Raw genomic sequence first — 15,089 nt, 5'->3', positions numbered from 1 at the left:
CACGATAAGAAACGCAGCAGAGAGAGGCAGGAAAATGGAATGCTGCTTAGGAAGAAAATATATTTGAATCTAACATAAAAATTGGTGAGATAGGAGGATTTTCAGTGCTAGTAGCAATACCCTCCCCAATGAGTTGCTGAAAATTCAACTCTCCCTGTAGTTTTTGCGCTGGATTGTGAATAAAAATGGTTGTGATTGATGAAGCGTTTGGTGTCTCACTGTAAGTTGGTCAAGAGGGACTTCTAAATCACCCAAATGAAATATTGCATTATCATGAACAGTAATATGTAACTGTTAAGTATGCCGTTGCTTATCATAAGACCAAGCTCTTTTGGAGCTTTACCCGGCAAGAAACCTTTGTGAGCATTGGAGCAGAGAGCTGCCACATGGCCTGGCACCAGCACGGGGCTCTGCCCGTCCCTTCCCGGGTGGGACATGCTGGATTTGGAAAGAATGTTCTGCTGCGCTCAAGCTGTTGCCTGCATCCTTGTGGGGAGCAGGCAGGTCAGCTGAGGCAACAGGGGCAGGGGTCTCGCTTTTGGGTTTTGTTTTTTAGAGGGGCTGAAAGGAGGAAGAGGCAATATGCCTTTGTTTGTTGAAGGGCATGGACCCATTAGTCAGACGTGGAAAGCCTTAGCGATAAATTACTCCCTCCTGTTTGGGGCTCCTTCCATAGCTTTATTGCATATTGGGGTGGGGTTTTTTCGTGTAAAGCTTTTTACCAGTTCTGTGCATAGGATAATATATAAGAAAACAAAGTTGATGTTTCATGGGAAACTGGAAAAATAGCATTTAAAAAAAAAAAAAGTAATTTCTGCTTTCTTTACTGACACAAAGAAAGAGGCTGATGATGTTCCTATTAAAAGAAACAACAAATAAAAAACAACACAAAAAGACTTCAGAGTGGCCCACACCTCCTGTTGAAAAGCCCTGTTGTTCCCAATATGATTAAACGCCAACCCAGTTGGGCTGAAGTTTTCTATGTCCAGAACTTTTCACTAAGATCTTGCAGCTGTTTCTCAGAAAAGGATTAGAGAAATAGATGCTGCCTGGCTGTGTGAGAACACGCTTAAGACCAGTTAGCCAAGCTGCCTTAGGATTTTCCCTGGTTTGGGACTAAAATGTGGAAATGGGGAGGGAGGTGACACTGAAGTTGGGGATTTTGCTTTGGACAGCTTTGTGTAGCTGCACAATTTGATCTCAGGTTGACCAAGCTACCGGTGTCCAAAAAATGGCCCAAACTCGACTAAACCCTCTAGTTCCTCTTTAATGGACAAAAAAAATTATGAACTCCCACCATGAGGTGGGTGACATGCGCAGGCAGTCATGGTTCATTTCTTTCTGGCCTCCTTGTCCCCTGTCTGCTCCTTTTCCTGCTTCCTGAGCTGGCAGTGTCTCCATTCTGATCAAATCAGATGCCTTCATCTACCCCTGCCTGCTGGCCTGGGGTCAGGGAGGAGGAGGAGGAGGCAGCAGTAGTTGGGGAATGGTGCCACCCACGTACCTCCCGCTGAAGTCTTTTTACCTGCTTCTTCTCATGTCTGTGCTCCAGTGTGTGGGAGCTCGGTGGCTTCTCAAAGAAATGGCGATCAGGGCTGCTCACCACGGTAGATCGGTGATGTTCCCCGTCTCTGTTTTGGGAGTATCTCGGGACTTTTGGATTAAGCTTTTTGCGAGAACTTGGCCTGTGGCAGAATGTTCAGCAAGGAAGAATTCAGTGCAAATGTGTAAAATTTGGCAAATTTCCTAGTAACTGGAAACAAGGTAATTGAGATGGTTTGTGGTAGGTTGCATGTTGTTAGTGTTCATGCCTATAGGATACTGTGCGTGTGCATGCACATGCGTAGTGCTGGGAGGCTGTGTACATATGTATCATATTTTAAAATACTAGTTTTTTAATTAGCGTAAAGTTAGAGGAAAGCCTTCCATGTGTGTCAGAGGCTTGGATCCTGTTGAGATTGCACAGGGTTTGAAGGAGGATGAAGGAGAAGCTCTTCTTTTGTGCTCACATGGAATGTGCCTTGCTTCTTGCTGCCAAGCAAGCATGAAGTCCTTTGATTTGGCTCCACGATGTCTTCAAGGTATGGAAGAAATGTCTCCTGCTCCCGCTGGTTTCATTGCATTGTCAGGTCAGAAGGTGGATTGTCAGTGGTAGAGGAGAGAGAATTTTGTGGACACTAGCAAAAGCTGCTGTGGAAATGTGCAGCTGCACATGTTGATTTTTCAGCTGGTGTTTTCGTGCTAGCGTGGTGGCTTCTGCATGGCCATGGCCGAGGAGGCTCCATTTGACAGCGTGCAATATTTACAGCATGGAGCAGCCAGCCCTGCTGTCGATCCCCCCGCCATCAATAGTAATCTTAACTCATGCACCTGAACTGAAACAGTCATTAAACTTTTATCTGAAGAGGAAAGCTTCACGTTTTCTTCACAGAACAGATTCTGTGGCTACTAATTTATTACTGCAATTTAAGGAACAGACGTCTGTCTGACATGTGCCATGTAGTTCAGTAGGTCACTAGTGACATCATACTTAAAATCGTTATCTGTGCAAACTGTGCATTTTGTGTAAAAGCTTTTATTTATAGTCAGTCATTAAAATTGAGACCTGATATTTACTTTTCCTCTGATTAGGTTAAAGAGTGAATATGAACAAGGAAAGTATCCTCCTGTTACCACCAGGCAGTTTACAAACTGTGCTATTCACGTGCAGCCTTTTTAAAGGAATTATGTTAAATCATTATGGGCTTAAGTGGTATGTGTTAAAACATTTCTTTTTTCACTGCTAAGACTGGATTCCACACCAATTCCTGTCACAGGGGCTTTATTTTATTTCTTTCTCATTCCTTATAGGCTCTTGTCCTTGTCACGGAGCAGGTAGAGCCTGTGGTTTGTGCTGGAAGTGTTAGATGTGCAGAGAAGTGCTGTGTTACCAGGACCGGGAGGGTTTTGGAGGGGTTGGTGGGTCGCTGCTGTCGGTCTGAGGTTGCGGTAGCAGGAGGACTGAGGTGGTCCGGGTTCTTGTCCACATGTCAGCATTTTGCTGGGCCAAATTCAGAATCATCCTGTTGTCCAGCCCCTAATGTGATGCTAGTTTTACCCAAGGCAGGGGGACTGCTGATGCAGTAAGGTGTTTCTCCATAGAGTAGGAACCACCATAAGCCACGTATGAGGTCCCCAAAGGATGCACTAAGCTGTACTATAGGATGTCATCACCTGTGATCCACTGAGCCATAAAACCTACTGGCCATGTCTTACAGGGCAACACAGACCTAAAGAGCCAGAGACAACAGGCCCTCTTCAAGGATCAAGTTCTTGGGGTGTCCATGAACTCTCCTCCCACATTCCCCCATCTTCCCCTCCTGCCATTTTCTCTCTGATATGAAATGCCCCTGCCCGCAGCCAAGCTAAATATAATATTCAGCGAGCGCCTTAAAAATAGCGTGTGTGAGTGCCGGTTGCTTTTCCACACCCGGTTTCTCTGTGGTGGAAGCACTGGGGCGGTACGGGGTTGCCCCCAGCCCAGCAGAATGAGCTCGGCAGGACCTGAGCCCCCTCCCCGGGGAGCCTGGGGGCTTCTCGCTGGGCTGCAGAGCACTGCCCCTCCTCGTGACGGTTCATGCGGGGAGAGGAGAACCCTTCAGAATCATGTGGCTGTTCAATAACTGTAATGAAAATGATTTTTGACCAAAAATTATGTATTACCAGTTGGCTGAACTGCACAGTATACTTTCTCGATATTAGATAGGGCTGGGTTGCTTTTCCCCCCAGATCTTACTGCTAAGATCACTGGCCCATTTCAATTTTTATTGAAACAAATAAACCCAATAAAAACACTTATGCTGAGAGCTGAAGCACCACAATAAAAAAAAATAAAAATTACTCTGTATTGAATTTATTGATTTATTTATTTACTCCAACTGGAAAATTGAGTATTGTGTTAATGTATTTTATAAGAATCACAGTGCTCGATGAAATGGCTAATTTATTTTAGCGTATACATAAATAGCTAGCGATTTTCAGTGAGACAGGCTAATGAAAATGATGCTATGAAATTGTCTATACTATGAGGAGTGATGGAGTCAAGTTATTATTGGTTGAGTGCTACGACGTAGTGAACTGGCCATCATGTCTTTGAACTTTTGAACTGCTACTTGGTCGCGTGATTTATTGATTTTGATATCAGCATGTTAAGTTAACTTTTTATTTTTGTTGTGGGGGTTGTACATGCAGCCTAGATGAGTAACGCACTGTGTAATTTTATAGATGTTTTGGTTAAACAAGATGGTTGAAAAATTTCAAGTGTGTTAACGGAGCAGGCGTACGCCATGCGGAAACGCAGGGAGAGATGCTTGTAGGTACCATTAGATGTCAACACTGATGTTCTGATTGCTGTGGATTAGCTGGGTATGAGCGAATTTGGCAGGGTAAGCGTGCATCATATTTGTCAGAGAAATGTTGCCATTGTTCTAAATCAAGCACGTCATCTCACAGCAACTTTGTTTGCCTATCTGCCTTAGACCTCTCCTCGCCGTGTGTCTTATCACGCCGGTGCCTGGTACAGGCAGGGAGCATCAGCGATCTCTTTTGTCAGCCCTTTCCAGAGGAGCACTCCATTTTGCTGGCCGTTGGGCAGCGCAGGATGCGAACTGGTGGTGCAAACAGCTCAACAGCTTACGCTGGACTGTTGCACCAGAGAGCTGCCCCCATCCGCTGTCACCAAGACGCGCAAACTTGTTTCATCTTAGAGCTGTAATTCCCTCGCAGGCTGGCTGCTAGTGCTGAGCCTCAGCACGCAGTGCTCGCCAGCGGCTGCCTCAGCCCTCGGTGCAAGGAGATGCTACACTTGTTCTTGGTAATTTGTTTAGGACGTGGAATCGAGGTATCAAAATCATATTGTTCGACTTAAAGTGTTTTCCTACAGCGGAACTTTTCTCTTGACCGTGCTGGTAGGGCAACCTTTGCATGGCGACTGCTCTGAGCTCTGTTTCTGATTAAACTGAATAACTTGACACCTGCATTTTACAATTTGCTTAAAGTGCTTTATCCTGTAAAACCAGCGATTTCAAAGCCTTAAAGCCAGCAGACTTGCAGGGGTTTGCACAACTTAGCTCATCCCACCAGTTCGCCGCGGTTGTGTAAAACGCGACTGGACTTCTCTAATATGTTTGCCCCCTGCTTTCAAAATGGCAATTTTAATGCCTGCCCTCCCCATCCCTGCTCACCCCCTCATTCTGCTGCGGGTCTCTTGAAATGCAGGTGGGTGTTATTGTATGATTTTTTTTATTTTCTTATTTTTTTTCCAGTGATTGAACTGACATGTCTTTATTTGGATGTTAAAAGCACTCCCCCTCCTTTCCCCACTGTGACCCCAAACATTTTCAGCAGTCTGGCAGTCAGCAATTGGGAAGCTGGTAACCACTTGCCTCTCTCCCCCCCCTTCTTTTTTTTTTTTTTTTTCTTTTTTCTTCATTTTTAAAAAAAGCTGGCCTGTGCAAGCCAGCAAACAAAACTGGTGGGAAAAGGCTAAAAACAGGACTGACACCAACACTATTAACTGGAAAAAAAAATTTCCATTTCATTGCAACTATGTTATTGTTTACTTTGCCATACACATCCTAATATGGTTACCTCCCTGTCAAAGCGGCCGAGCCGGGCTGAGGGGCCCCCTCGGGGAGACGCTTCCAACTGCTGCTCAGACAATAAGAAACAAACGGCGCAACTCCACAAAAGGGCTGCCCGGAACGTAAGTGTCAAATCCATCCCGCCGAACTCTTCCTGCCCGGCGCCCGGCCCCGTATGTAACCTGCGCGGGGCGCGGCGGGCGGGGGGCGGCGGGGCGCGGGTCCCCGCCTCTGCCCGCGGATCGTCCCGCCGGCGGGGCCGGGGCGGCGGGCCGGGGCGGGGGGCGGCGCGGCGGGGCCCCCCCGCGGGCCGGTGCGCACCCGCGCAGCGCTGCCAGGTGCCGCCCGGCCGAGCCCCCCGGCCGCCCCGCTGCGCGGCGGCGGCGGCTCCCGCGGCGGTGCCGGTTGTTATCTGCAGCGCCAGAACAAAGGTAGGTTGTTCAACTCCGCGCTCCGGGGGAGGGACAAGTTATTTTTGGAGGGCTGGCTTCCCAGTGCGTGACTGGGTGACCTAAAAGGAGAAGGGAAAGGAAAAAAATAATAATACACCCCCCCCCCACCCCCCCCCCCAGCGAAGCCCACAGCACCCCACCGCCAAACCCCTCGGTGGAGTCAGGAATGAGCGGGCGTGCAGGGGAGCAGCTTTATGGAGCGTAGTTTTATTTTTATGCAACTTAAAGAAGCCGGATCCCCCTCCCCCCCTCCCTCCCCCCCATAAAATGCCCTGCTATTTCCAGAAAATTTGCGTTGCTAAAATACTTTAATCTGTGTGCTCTATTTTATTCTTTTAAATATTGATTTTTTTTTTTTTTGCATTTGTGATTTTATGTGCACATATTCCTCTTAGCGGCTATGAATTTCTATGAATTCTAAATAAGCTTTTCTAGGGATGAAACGTGAGGGGTATTTTTACACGAGGATTTCAACTTTTCAGTTGACATAATCTGAAGGTACCGCAGCCTTTTCTGTGACTGTCCAAGTGCTTCCGTGCCCTGCGAGGAGTTATCACGTTTGTTAAACCATCCCTTTATGCTGTGGGGTTTTGTTTTTTTTTGGTTGGTTTGTTGTTTTTTTTAAGCCTATATGTTATTCAGCTTCAGTGGATGCTATTCTTTTCCTGCAAACGGCAAAGCTCTTAGGGTTTGCTGTGCTTCTCGGTTTGTTTTGAAAACGTAGGAAAATATTAATACAGAGCAGTAAAAAGGAAACAGCGGTGCATCTTCCATTCAGGGGAGCTGGCAAACCTGTCCACTTTTATACTGGGAAGTACAGAGAGCAAATCCATAATTCAGTGCAAGAGCAAATGAATTCACAGTGATACATACGATAGGTATTATGTAACTTAATAAGAAATACATTTTGATAGTAGGAGTGGACACTGCTCGTCTCTAGGTATAAATATCAAATCTAGGTAAGTCTGTGGAAGAGCACTTTTCTTCCAGCCTGTATTACGCAGCATTGTCTTCAATCCCTAATTCTTACAGGATTTTGGAAGGGAAGTAGCTTCTTCCTAAATTGAGTATCATTCAAAAAATCTTTTAAATACCTGTTGTGTACTTGGTTGCTTAATTGGCTTGCTCTCATCCTGACACTGCTGCCTGCCTTCCCCAGTTATTATGGGATCTCTAGATTTTTATTTTATTTTTTGTAGGAAGTCTTAGTTCCAGAGCAAACCTGGATAGCTAAGTTGTGCTTTCCTTTTTTTTTTTCTTTCCTTTTTTCTTTTTTCCTTTAAAATACTATTTCTTACATACTCCTGGAGGTTTCTTTTCTCAGCCTTTTTATTTATTTTTCTGTTGAGCTATGCAGCCTGACCTGTGCTAATCAGAAACTCTTTTTAAAATGTAAGACCAAGTCAGATAAAGTAAATAAACTTTTGTGTCCCTGAACTTTTATCCTATAAAACTGGGTTTGATTTTTCTTGAAAAAAAACCAACATTGCAACTCACTAGCAGTAAACATAAATAATCGTGTTTTATAAAATCAAAGGCAGCCTTTTAAACACATTTCTAGTTTTTGCTTTTTTTGGGCCATGTAGGGGATGATAGGAATTAGTAGCCTTTAATTAGACGTGGAGATATTCACATTTTACAGGGATTTATGTTAGAACATGGAATGGCGGGTGGCTTGTTTCCTCATTATGAATACTCCCTGCACATAATGAGGTTCATCATTAGTTGATGGAGTGAATTTGCCCTAGCTCTACCTTGAAAGGCACATAATTTACATACTACTTCAGAGCTTAGGCTTTAATGGATTCCTCGATGAATAAAATGAAAAGCTACTTTCTTTAAATTTTTGAACAGTGTTTTGATAATACGGATTTAATAAGACATTCAATTTCCTTGTTAAGTATATTTGAAAGTGCATTCCCAGTTTTAGCAGAAAATATACTTCCCCGTGTCGCTTCCTATAATATTGGGTAATATATAATCAAATATATCAGTGTAAACATTTTGGGGGATGTAGAGGGATGATTTTACTCTGCGTGTGCAAGGTGGCACCAGGCTCCTCTGGCCTGGGCACCCTCACGGTTCCTACCAGCCCCAAGCATGCTGGAGCTCACCTGTACTCTTGAAATGTCACGGAGCGGGCTTGCTCCTCTGTTAAAGCTCATTCTGCCCGAGGAGTGTTTTAACTGTGTATTTACTGTGTACATTTGCAGTGATGGATCTATGGAAATGTGTTGCTGGCTGTCAGGCTGACAGTGACAAACCCGCGGGTCCCACCTCCCTATTTATTTTAATGAGATGAGAACAGCAAAAACTTCTCTGGTGCAGTTCCACCTCTGAAACTGCTTCGTAGATGTGATTAGATTAGAGTAAATTGAATTGTAGGCTGCCTAATGTGTTATCATGTCATCAGCTTACTCCAGCCCTGGTCTACAGGGTAGAGTTAGCAAGACTTCTTCTTGTTCTTCTGCCTCCCCTCTCGGCCCCTCCATGCGTGGGGGTGGCTGGGAGGCTGGGGGCTGTGGTGCTGTGCGTGTCCCATGCGTGGGGCAGCCTGGGCACGGCCACCATCTCTCCCCTCTGACACTTGCCGATGTGGCGGCGGAGTTGAGAGGCAAAAAATACGAGGCGAAGGCTTGTTTTGATAGAATGTTTTATTACCTGAAAACGATGAGCATATATTAACATTAATAGAATAGTCTGTGTCATTCTTTTTTAGGCAATTTACCTCTGCTGCAGACCTGTCTGCTTCAAAATCTTTCCCTGTTCTAAAACATATATTTGTTTAGGGAGTTTTCATTGAAGTGTACATGACAATTACAGCTGTTCATTAACAAAATTGGGTATTTGTTTTAAACTTTAACCAATCACTTTGATATGCTAATTATGGTGTAATTTAATTTGAGCCCTGTAATGATGATGCCGTTATTATGGACATAAATGATGCAGTTAAGCTGAGAGTAATCTCATTTGCATACTGTACATGCCAGTAAATTAAGCCCTTTCTTCGACTGCTTCAGCTTTAATTTTCCACTTCTTTTCACACAGCGCCTTTTCAGCCAGTCTCTTATAAGCCCACTTTGTAATAGTGCTGATGACTGTTTGATGTGGAGAGTTGCTGCACCACAATAATGCAAGACACAAGATGTAACATTTAAAGGATTCATTATCTTACTGAGTGTTGCTTTAGGAAGCTGGGATTAACAAGGGTGGAAGTGTCCTCTCCATGGAGCGGTGCGGATCTTCCCAGAAACAAATGCAGTCTGTTTTTCCCCCCCTTTTTCTTGGCGTATCCTGATAGTGGAAGGGATTCAGTAAAGCCTGACGGTGTTTCTCAGGAGTAAGCCAAAACATCATCATAGCCCTATAGTACGACACGGAGGGTTTGACCTTCTCTGCAGGATGTTCTATGATGCTCCACTGTTGCGGAAAAGTTACTGGATACAATTTACAATATTATAGAGATGGGAGAAAACAGATTATTTCTCAGATTGGGTATGCAGGCTCCAAATCTACCTACGTGACGTATGGCGATGCAGAATTGAAGTCTGCATTATTGTTCTTTTTCATGCTATTTAATTGCCATTTTCTCCTTTCATGGCCCCAACGTGAGCTGAACTTAACATCAGGTTAATTTTGAATTTAAATTTTAAAAAATGGTATTCGTACATTGTTACGCCTGATGATACTAGTGAAAAGCTGGGTTTCAAAAGAATAAAAGCCACCAACACCAAGCAAAAATGAACTGCTTAAGTGCTGACTTAAATGGTTAATCTTTTCCAATTTACCATGTTGTCACTGAGCTGAAGTATTCTCATAACACTGAGGCATACAAAGAAATCATGTGAAATAAACAGGGCTCTTTTTATAGCTGCTTACTATTATGGTTAGATATTTTCATAGTTTAATACCTCTGGAAGTAAAGCCCGTCTCAAGTTTTTAGCAGCAGTTGGCCTCTCAGAAAGCCATTGTTGTGTGGGTAACCAAGTTAACTAAAGACCATTATTAAAACCTTGCAATCCTTTCCTTACACAGGGTCCCATGACCAAAAATAGCTTGTGCAGTTGCCCACAAACATGCAAGTTAATAACTTCCTGGGTGAATAGTGTAAAAACTGCTGATTTCCAAAGCGCGCACGTAGCCCCTGCCTCCACCCCTTTATGGTACGCAGCAAACAAATGGGAGGGTCTGCTGTTTACCAACTGTCCAGCATTTAATGACACTTCAGTTTTTATGGTTCTCGCCTACACTTGGTCTCGGTTCTGCATTTCTCACATGCCATTTTGTTTTCCAGCAGCCGTTCTATGGTAGCCTGACCATGCACACATGCTGGCTGTGACCGTGCTGCAGTGAAGCACTGCCTAATGGTGATCTTAACTGCTCTGCTGAATTTGTACCCACCATTTCTGGGTCAAAACCACAGTAATTATTCCCAACAGAGCCTACTGCTCTGGCCACCAACTATGCTGGCATGTGGGATTTCGGTTCTGCTTGTATGCCTCTTCTATGCATGGCAATTGCAAGGAAGAGTGTCTGTGGAGACGAGTAGAAGCATGGAATGTGGCATGGTTCTTGGCTTTCATGGAGCTCTTGCTTTTTGTCCATAACACCAGAGCTGAGACGGTGACATATGCCAGCCAGTTCTTCAGGGTGCACTACATCGGTGTGCGATGTCAAATCTTGGGGTCCACCTCTGAAACAAAAGACGCCCAGCAAAGGAAAGGCTTCCCCTAGTTCCTTTTCTGAGGCTGTCAACCTAGACATGGGGTTCGTACATGAGCACACATGGGAGATGAAACCCAGCAGCCATTCCCTTGCCCTTTGTGCTCAGAGCCTGGAGCTACTCAGGATGCTGATGAAGCTGACTCCACCCAAGGGCACAGGGAGAGCCAGGTTTCTCACAGCACAGGGCAATGCAGATCGAGCTCTCCCCAGCAAGTCTGGAAGGTCAGAAATACTCTAGTATAATGTTGGAAAATTTCAAACTTTAAAGCTTGTGAAAAACAAGTTCTTGACTTCATTTCTTTTAGCAGCATGCCTATGGTTCAGCCCTGTCTCTTTCTTCTAAAGGTAATATATGTGTTGCTTTAGGATGTCATAGGCTGCAAAGGAGGTGGTGTGTCGTCAGCTCCTGTAGGAATGAGCGTGCTGGGCATCTCTGTCGGCTGATGAAGAGATTGCTGGCCCAAGCAGACAGATGACAGTAGGGTGGACTGAGAGGTGGGGTGACAGAATTTCTTGGTGCTTTTTAGTGTTTCGTGGTTGTAACGGTGATACAGTGTGCTGTGCAGAACTTTGGTGTTAATCTTCTTGGGAGATAATATTTTTTCCAAAGTGATTTCAATAGCTTGCCCTTGAAGAAGCTGTGTGGTACGAGTTGTCTTCAAAAAGGAGGTTCCAGGCATAGTTTTTCCTACTGTCTTTATCCTAATGAAACATACATTCTTCCTCCCCTCACAGGACCTTTTGAGTTTATTCTGGATAACAACACTTGTTTGTGAGGATTTTCCCTATCTTCCTTCCTCTGTAATCTGATCCTGGTTTGCAGTTCTCAGTAAGTTTCTCCTTCCACACTTTCCAACATAAGAACTTCTTCCACCCAATCAAGTGGGAAATTAAAAGTGATACCAGTTCAGACTATGTACTGTGCAGCCCTGCTGTAATTCAAGATTGCAGAGTTCAAAGAAGTTTTTCACATTGGGCAATGGTAGCTCTCTGCAGAAAGTCATTTTGGGGAGTTCTGAGCTTCATGGGAGATGGATTTCTCCTTTTACAGGTTTGTTTACAAACAGCTTTGTTCTTACCCTTTCTAGCAAAACAAGTGTTTCTTCACAGAAATACTTACGGTTGAGAGCAAAGCCACTGAATCTCTCTCTAGAATTATAACTACAACAGATTAAAGAGTAATTTATCATATGCTAATATACTTACCCCATCAAAGTCATGGGCGTCAAGATGTAGAAACAAAAATAGACCTCTGATCTCTATCTCTGTAATGCTTTTCAGCACAATCTCTCACTGGTATCCAGAGAAAAAGCTCTAGGAATTCGTGACTGTATTTACCAATAGCTAAGATGAACAGATGTCTGTCACTGAAGTGCCAAGCTGTTGCCCTTCCGAGTCTGACTGAAGCAAGTTTCGGAGTGGGGAGATTCTGGTTTCCCATGGTTGTCAGTTTGTTCCTATTTGTAAGCATACCTTTTTGTGGCAGTAGATGGGTGGACAGGTTATCTGTGATGAGAAACCTTGGGATGTACCCACAGATGCTTTGCCTTTCCAGCATGAGAAGCTTCTAGCAGTTGCCAGTGGCAGACGGCTGGTTCTCCTGGAGAGCATCCTGAAGTGGGTGATGTTTTGGAAGTCCAGGTGAGTCTGCCTGTTGCTACTGGTCCTGAGTGTACACAAAATAAAACAGTACGAGTCGAGTAGCTGTTAGACGTTCTTTAATCTATGAGCCTTTAGTTCTTTTGGCTGCACTTACCCTCTTCCAGCAGTTTTTCCTGTGACTGGAGAATATGAATGTCTGCCTAAACTAGCCGAGTGGACAAAGCAACATGATGAAATCGTGTTGAACAGACGTGCTTCAAGCAGAAGAGTGAAGTTGATCGAACAGAGCCATCAGTAAAAGCACTTGGGATAGACCCTGTGCTCGGCCCCTTCCTTTGCTCCTGTTACCCCTGTACCGACCTGGGGACTGTATGGAGCAGTGGTGTAGGTACGCACGGGCTGCACCGTCACTGGCTCTTCCCTGCGACATACGCCGGCTTCAGGTGCGAGTCTTCAGCTCTGGTCGTGTTGAATTTGGCTTCACATTGGCTTCTCCTCCAAATAAAACACTTACCCTAAGGATGGCCTTTCAAAAGACCATGTTCTTTTTTCCAAAGAACTGCAAATTCTTGAGCTGGGCTGCTTATGTAGTTTCCTGAGACCATCACTTTGAGGAAGCTGACTGAAACAAATGCTGCTTTCAGGTGCATGGCCTAAATCAAAAGCAGCTCTGTTTGAGTTCTCTGAAGTTCGTCAGGGCTTTACCATTATTAACAACCATATGGTCCCAGGCAATGGTCTTCTGTTTTGCACGGGGGAAGGGCAGTGTCTGCTGGCCCTGTGCTCTTCTGGGCTCTTCAGGGATACAGTGTGCAAAGGCCAGCCGCAAGCAGGGAGGGATTCTTGATGTGGCTTCAGCCGGTGCATGCTTGGTGGCCAAGGACAGAGCTCTCAGAGATGGGGCAACCAGTCTTGTCCGCCTGGCACGGATGCTTGCGCGAGAGAGACCGACCTGGAGGCAGCCTGCCAGCTGGGAAGACTTGCCTGTTTCATTGCAAACAGAATTTACCCTTGGGCTTTGGGAGGAACAAGAAGGCTATGTATGAAAAGTTTCCTAGGCTTGACGCTGAGGTAAGGCTTGCAGTGTGTGTTTAGCAAAGCTTAGAGACCCATAGTTCAGCTCTTCCAGCTGTGGGATATTTCTTGTGCTCGTTGATGTCTCCTTTTGCAAAGGCAAGATTGAATCTGAGTGGTTGCGCTGCAGGCTGGATGAAGGAAGCCAATACGAAGGAATGAACAGTCTTTCCCAGTGCACGAGGACCTTTACATTGCTTTTACAATGAAACAAATATAAAAAGGAGGAATGAAATGATAATAAGCTAAATTGGTGCCAAATGTATGGGACTCCATGTGCGTGCAGTAAAGGGAAAGCCGGCTCCTGTAGTTTTGCCTTGGAAAATGACTTGTTCTGTATTTAGAACCCATGTGCAGGATGACCATATAAATGTGGTTAAACGGCATAGGATTCTGATCAAAGGGGCAATTACGAGTAATAAAACAGGAAATATAATTATTGCTACCATTTCAGATCTTATAGCCAGGGAGAATCTTAGCAGCTTGACAGAGAAAAAGCCTTAACATTAAGAGAAGAAAAGAAGAAAACCCCTAGATTTCAGCTTGTTGGGCTCTATAGAAAAAGAGAGTAAAAATATAAAGGTACATTTCCTAGAATCTCTGAATTCCCAAATAAATAATTGTTGGCTGAGCAGAATCACAGCAGAAACTGAATTACCAACTTCTGCACAGGAAAATTTACCAAAGTCGGAGCTGTAGCTGGGTTATTTTCACCAAATGTCCAGCACATATGCTACACTTGCTTTTATTGTTCACCGTTATGGTGTCATGTCTCGCTAGATTGTGCTTTGCTACACACCTCCACCCCCTAACAAACTGGCCCTATATATGCGTGTAGGCAGAATATAGGGAATTAAGCTGTGTGACAGTGAACTTCTGGGTTTTTTTATATGCTTGACAAATGTTTTTTAAACATGGTATAAATACATTGTACAGTAGAACTGAAGTGTTTGAGGGGCACGTTTTACTCCCAAAAGAAATGTGTGTATTTTGGCTTCACATTTCTCTCTAGTTTTTCCCCCCCAAAAAAGAAATATTTAATATTTTAATGACACCTATGTTTAGATAATACAGGTTTGGACAGTATTCTCCTCTGTATGTTGTAGAGTTCCTACTGACACGCCTGGACAAACCTCACCACCTAAAACCCTCAGGCCAGGTTTTGGCATTCGATGTCCTCAGAGGGAGGGATTGTTAGCTGTTAATCCTGTAATAGTCAGATTCTTCAAGGTAGCATCTTCTGTCCTCCCACGGGTTAGATTCTTGGTTTTACCTGACAGCTTGAATATTTCTCTTCAAAGGCAACGTAAACCCTTCTGCAGGCTCTGCTCATCCTCACTTCCCCTCGCTGGGTCTTGCCCAGGCACTTCTCTTGTTCCTTGGCCTTTTACTGTAGCAATCTTCTTCCTTTCTGGTGTTCATAAGCTGCAGATACCTGGGCTGAAAATAGCTTCCTCCTCCCCTTCCTTTTCCGTGGGTGGGCGAGTGGTTCTGGGGCATGGCAAGGGATGTGGGTGCCTTATCCCAGCTCCCCCCATGACTTCCCCAGTTATGTTAGCTAGGCCGCTTGGAACCGGTAAATGCTTCAGTACACGCTTGGCCCCATCACACCCAT

The 15,089-nt window shown here is 44.7% G+C and overlaps 1 protein-coding gene across 7 annotated transcripts in view; it reads left to right on the top strand.

Annotated features, from left to right (window-relative positions):
• Positions 1-15,089, top strand: part of FOXP1 (forkhead box P1) — a 391,142-nt gene that overhangs the window by 184,196 nt on the left and 191,857 nt on the right. The window contains exon 1 of one of the 7 annotated variants that reach the window (XM_037385000.1): positions 5,723-5,743. The exons of the other annotated variants lie outside the window; for them this stretch is intronic. The gene's annotated coding sequence lies outside the window, so the exon portion shown is untranslated. Of the gene's footprint in view, positions 1-5,722; positions 5,744-15,089 lie in introns of those variants that run through there. 7 annotated transcript variants of the gene reach the window in all.

Source organism: Falco rusticolus, chromosome 4 (genome assembly GCF_015220075.1).
Source record: "Falco rusticolus isolate bFalRus1 chromosome 4, bFalRus1.pri, whole genome shotgun sequence".
NCBI lineage: Eukaryota > Metazoa > Chordata > Aves > Falconiformes > Falconidae > Falco > Falco rusticolus.
Note: the sequence above shows the minus strand (reverse complement) of the source record. Positions and strands in the feature narration are given on the sequence as shown.